The 6,033-nt window shown below is 49.7% G+C and overlaps 1 pseudogene; it reads right to left on the bottom strand.

The window, feature by feature from the left end:
* Positions 1 to 2,998: 2,998 nt before the first annotated feature.
* LOC144938300 (U2 spliceosomal RNA) lies at positions 2,999 to 3,173 on the bottom strand (annotated as a pseudogene).
* Between the last annotated feature and the right edge of the window lie 2,860 nt (positions 3,174 to 6,033).

Genomic DNA, 6,033 nt, shown 5'->3' with positions numbered 1-6,033 from the left:
CGCATGTTTCTCAATGTGGAGGGAAACATCAACGCGACCACCAGGAGGACTTGCAAAACTCCAAATATACAGCAGGTGTCGGGGTTGGACTCGAACTCACGAACCTCCTTGCATACCAGGCGAGGTAGTTAGCGTCTCGCCACCTTTGCGCCCATCACACCGTGTCCACTCCCCCCCCCCCCCCCTTGTGCCACCGTATGTCGTCGGACACACACGCGGTTATGGATCTCCCACTGGGCCCATGACAGTTTGCTTATGCTGTATTTATTGCCGTACATATTTCAGGGCGCCCGTCAGATCGATACATGCGCTCGGCGGGATTTAGAGGAGCGTCTCTCTTATAATGCAGCTTCCCAACCCCAGGTTCCTGCTTGCCCTGCGTAATGAACCGCGAGTGCACGCATTGAATCCTACGCGGGGCCATTATTCAACGAGCCATCAGATCGTTTCGTGAGAATGGAATCGTAAGATATTTACGTATTCATACTCGTTACCCTCCGCGTCGCCACGTTCAGCATCGTTCAGTAGTCGCCCTGCCAACATCAATTCCACTTGTTGTCATATCTGATTATTACAGCAGAATTTGTTAAGAGGTAAAACTAAAGCCCTTGCAATGGCTTGGTCACGCCACCGCGGTCAGAAGGTGGCTTCACTTGTGGGAGCCATGCAGAGCCCCTTTCTCGGGCACAACCAGAAGTCTTGTGGAAGTGATGAGGGGGGGGGTTAACAAACTCGCCCATTGTTTCAACTGCAGCGCCTGGAGATTGCATTGAACCGACAACTTTTGAATTGAAAGTCCGGAGTCATGCTAATGATTACACCACAGCAGCCCCCAGCTCCACTCCCCTCCCCACCCCCTTGAGCTTTTATTAATTTTCATAAATTATATCAATTATGGCTGGCTGGCGACGACGACTGATGGAGTGGCATTCAAAGGGCAGACGACGTTTCCAGCGGACGTCGCGCCGCGGAGACGGAGCGATGAATTCAGCTCGCTTGCAGGCGTTAGGCGAATTGTTACAGCGCACGGCGATGGTCTGGGTAGGCCATCATCCAGCCGTGGATTGATTGTGGCTGACAATGGGTGACAGAACGGCTGTGAATGTATCAATATTATTTTGACTCTTATTCGAGACTACATCAATTGGCTGCTGCGTGCTTAGCAGCGGTAATCATATTCCACATCGGAAACTGGCTAACAATGCAGGAGTCTTCGCGACCTGCCTTTGATAATCTGATTACAATCAAATTAAACGCGCAACTCAATGCACTTCCAGCCATGGTCATAACCTGACGTATGACGTTAAGTAGGCAGCACGTGTGTGAACAATGGCGTGGTGTGCAGTGCGTGTATAGTGTCTACCTCTGCGTTGCTAAAATGTCCCAGGAGCCCATGACAAATGCTTCTGGACTTCCCGCGATTCAATGTTATATTGCGTTTTATATATATAGCATCACGGAATGACCCCAAACAAGCAAACAGGGCAACCCATGTACGTGTGTGTGTGTGGGGGGGGGGGAGCAGTAGTGCAGTGGTTAGCACACTGCACCACAAACCCGGCGACCCAAATTCGATTGCCGCTCACGACCAATAACGGTGGTGAATATTTCAACGAATCCTGGGCCTTCCCGACGTCGACTCAGCCTTAAATGAGAACCTGCTGCAATAGACAGCACCACTGGGGTGGCAAAGACGGCCAATCGTGACCATCATAGGTGCTCGCTATCAGCAATTACCCCAACAGCCTGGTAACGGCTATATACAGGGGATCTGTCTTTGTGTGTGGGGGGGGGGGGGGATTGTGGCAGCAACCACTGCACTACGTACTAACAGCGATCTGGGTTCAAATAGCATCGGTGGTATTTGGCATCTGAATCTGCATTGGGAATTCACTCACGTCGACTCAGGCTTACAGTAGTACCTCGTCTGTAAGCATGATGGGTGCTGTTCGGGTTGGGGACTTGGCAAGGTTTAACCCAGAGAGTTTGAGAATTGGCAGAAGTATTTTCGGCTGACAGGAATTGATTTGAACTGTGGTCTGGTGGCATTCAATTGAATTGTTTTGCAGTATATTGCACAGTTTTGATAGGCCTAGGCTGGCTTAGAAATATGTCTGGGTTTAGTCTACAGTGGGAAAGGTGGCAACCCTACCTTGTGTGTCAGGCTGGCCTTAATGGTTTTCGCGAACAGCACTTCACTTTACAGCCATAAAAATAGAGCTCTGCCCTGTGCCCTCCAGCGGGTGCTCCTTTACCACACCACAGGGCAGCAATGCGTTTTGTTATTATTAAAGAGAGATGCCGAGTACAGGCTCAAAGCCCCAAAACAACTAGCAGCCAGCGACAAACAGCACGTGTCAACGTTGCAATAGTGCTTGTATGAATTAACACGCTCCTTGAATTGAGAAAAGTTAGAAGAGCTTGGGACGAAGGGACGATGACAGGGAATTCCAATGTCGAACAGTTTGGGGGAATAAGCGTCGAGATAAGTGATGTGACATGTGGTGGCGGCGGTGGTGGTGGTGGCAGTGGCGGCGGTGGCGGTGGCGGCGGTTGAACACAGTGGGGATGAGACGAAACAGTCCGTCTGGCAGACCGAGTCCTCAATACGAGTGGCGGAACCAGCGAGCAAGTAGAAGTAGCGATAGAAGAGTGACACAGAGGCGACTGACCACCGGTGAGCGAGCCAGCGAGCGGCTGGAGTGAATTGACGAGTGTGGGACTGTGAACCGACGTGACTGGTCTACGTGGAATTGTATCATGTGCAGCGAGGTAGGAAATGAGTGCTCCAGCCGAAATATGACAAAAGCAGGATTTCAACTTCAACCCACTTCGTGTGCTTGGTAGAGCAGCAGTAATTGTTTGGAGTTAAGGAGGCTTTGGCATGCAAAAGAAAACCAAGCATCTGTGATGTCTCTTTGACCCGATTAATAATGCATAATGACATATCAAATGAGATTTTTGTTCCAAGCAGACTAATGGTTTTATACGTGTTTGTTGAACTTCCTCTTCACTGTACGTAGCCAATCGTGCTAATCGGAAGTGCGGGGACGAAGCAAGCCTCTGTTCGACGAATATATTTCATAAACGCTTCCACTATGAGGTGCGTATCAGATATTAAACCGATGAGAACAGATACTGCACTTGTTTCTAGCCATAAGGCCAAACATGATGGGATGAACTGCAGAATTTCCAGTCTTTTAGGATATAATTATTGACCGGGGATTTAGTGTAGTTGATCGTGATCGGTGGTGATTGACCGTGGGGCATCTGCGCATTGACACCGAAATGTCAGTTTACTTCCAGCTTGTGATCTAGATGAGTGTGGTGCATGTTGGAGAGGGGGGGGGGGACATCCTTGCAAAAACGCCAAGAGTTCACGGTGAAGGTATGAGAATGGCTACCATCAACTAACGCACATGTTGACCTATCAGTCGGAACGTAAAAAATTCCAAGCTTGCAGATGAGAGCGGATCCCAAATAGTGGTAGCTTTGCAAAGTTAGTGTGGGACTCCAGACGCGGTTCAACGTTTTAGCAACGTCAAGAACCTATGATGGTTGAGACTCTTCAACATAATCAAAGTGAGCAATGTGATGACGTCACTACCACCACGTGATTCATGGCGGCTGTCGTGTGTCCGTGTTTTGGGAAGTCAGTCGCTGGTTGCCTTAAGAAGCCACTGATCCCTACCATGGGAAAATGGAATTTCCACAACTGATTCGGGACAAAGCACCGCTCTGATGCTTGCGCGAGCAAAAAGACCCTTGGGTTGACATACGCCGTAGAAATTACATTTGATAAATACAAATACTTGTCCTTGTACTGATACCGGTTTTAAAGCTAAATACATACAACATCTCAATGAGCTCTCATTTGGTTTGACTAGGGACGTGTCAATCAATACGAAGTGAGTCACACAGCATGAGCACCCAACATTCTAGGGTAACCAGAGCGTGTTTGTGTTGTGTGACACTGCCAAGGCTTTACAGATTTGTTCCGTGTCTCAAGGGTCCACAGGTAGCCCTGGAAACCAATATCTGTCATGATTTCTGGTGTTTGGGGATGTAAGCAGGATTGTGTGAAGCGATTGTAGTGTCTTTGTGCATCCTGCAAAGCGACACTACTCGTTCCGTTCTCATGCTACAATTGTAAAGGTGCGCGCGTGTGTGTAGGAGCGGCAGTACACTGCTTAGCGCCCTGCGCTACGAACCCGGCGACCCGAGTTTGATTCCGGATCATGGCCAACACCGGTGACGATGATTTGAACCGGTATTGGGCCTCCCCTAGGTCTACTCAGCCTGAAATGAGTACCTGGTGCGGTGTGTAAACATCGCCACTGGGGAGACAAAGGAGGCCGGGCGTGGTGCTGGCCACCCACCCCTTCGTGTGCCGTGCCAACCTTCATAGCAGCACTTGCCCCAACAGTCTGTTAAGGCCATACGGGGGAATGATTATATTTTTTGGTGGTGGGGGGGGGGGCGATGGTTCAGCAGTTAGCGCGCTGCACTACGAGCCCATCCACCCAAGTTCGATTCCCGCTCACGGCCAACACCAGTGACGATTATCTCAATCGCTCCTGAGCCTCCCCTAGGTCGGCTCAGCCTCAAATTGGTATTCAGCCTCAAATTGGTCTCATTTTAACCTCGCAGTGGAGGTAATGCATGATGTTGGCCTGAACACTCGCTGACACGCCTCGTCGACCTTAATAGGTGCTCGCTAACAGCACATTCTTGACCGACTAAGAGGCTTTTGTTGGTTAAGTCATAGCATCGCCCTGCTCAGACGCATTTGGCATGTTGCCCAAGGCCGTAATTATAATATTTAAATATGCTCAAAATGTCCCCCCCCCCCCAATATATTGCTATAAAATAGATTTCTGTTTATATTATTGTGGTCATGGTTGTACTTTATAAATCCGTAATCTCTGCCATTACATACAATGAAACAAGAAAAGGTTAAAAATAAAAAACAGAGCAATGTAATACAATACACTATTAGACATTATTGTTAAAATTAAATAAAAGTCAATCATGTGCTCGTGAATTTGTAAATATTTTAGGCAGGAAATTCGTTTTCAAATTTAGATTTATTTTTTCTGGGGGGGGGGGGGAGCCCCAGACCCCCTGGAAGATTTGGTCCCCCCCAATGTTGACTCCATGGCTACGGCCCCCTTGACGTTGCCTATCACTATTGGCTAACCCTGAGCCAGTGGTAGACATTCTACATTCCTATGGTGGGGGGTCAGTCTCTGCACAGGATGACCACCGTTGACTTCCCACAGAGCGAGACTTCGCCGGGATGCTCGCATTCATTTGGGAGCTGGCTAAAGGGAAGGCGAATTCTAAAAAAGAGGGAGGGATGACCGAGCGAGCGCTGCACAACCAGTGCACGCGGTTGGGATGACTTAGACAAATCCTTTCGAGCCGAAATGAGACCCGTGCCCTTGACAACAGCCAGGATACCTCGAACCAAAGCACCTTGCCCTGGGTCCACCCCCCCCCCCCAGCTTCCAATCCTCGTGACCTTCTGAAATAACACACGCTGGGGTTCCGACGCTTTGACGTGTAACGCCAGCAGGTCGTAAATACTGCACGCAGCCATTGCCTCTTGTGCGGGGAGGACTGCCAGCCGCACGCTCGGAATGACAAGTCAGAATTATAATATTTGTTTTATTTTTATTGGAGGAATCCGACGAGCTACGAAGCTCTTTTTTCCCCACAGGCGTCAAGTGAGTCGGGTCCTCTTCGCAGCTCGGCCTGCTCCGCCTTGACAACGCGTATTCCACGCTCGGGACGTTTGCGCCCAGCTTGAGGGCACAGCATAGGCATTTTCGTTCTCTTCTATCATGTGCACCAACAGGGGCTTGTGCACAAACAGGTCCACGTATACGTACACCTCTTGTTCTCTTTTAGCCCCCCCCCCTTCCAATACGTCATCATGTGCACCAACAGGGGCTTGCGCACAAACACGTCCACGTCGACGTCTACGTACACCTCGTGCTCTCTTTTAGCCCCGCCCCCCCTCTCCAAATA

This window comes from Lampetra fluviatilis, chromosome 21 (genome assembly GCF_964198595.1).
Source record: "Lampetra fluviatilis chromosome 21, kcLamFluv1.1, whole genome shotgun sequence".
In the NCBI taxonomy this organism is placed as follows: domain Eukaryota; kingdom Metazoa; phylum Chordata; class Hyperoartia; order Petromyzontiformes; family Petromyzontidae; genus Lampetra; species Lampetra fluviatilis.
This window is presented reverse-complemented; position numbering and strand designations above follow the sequence as displayed.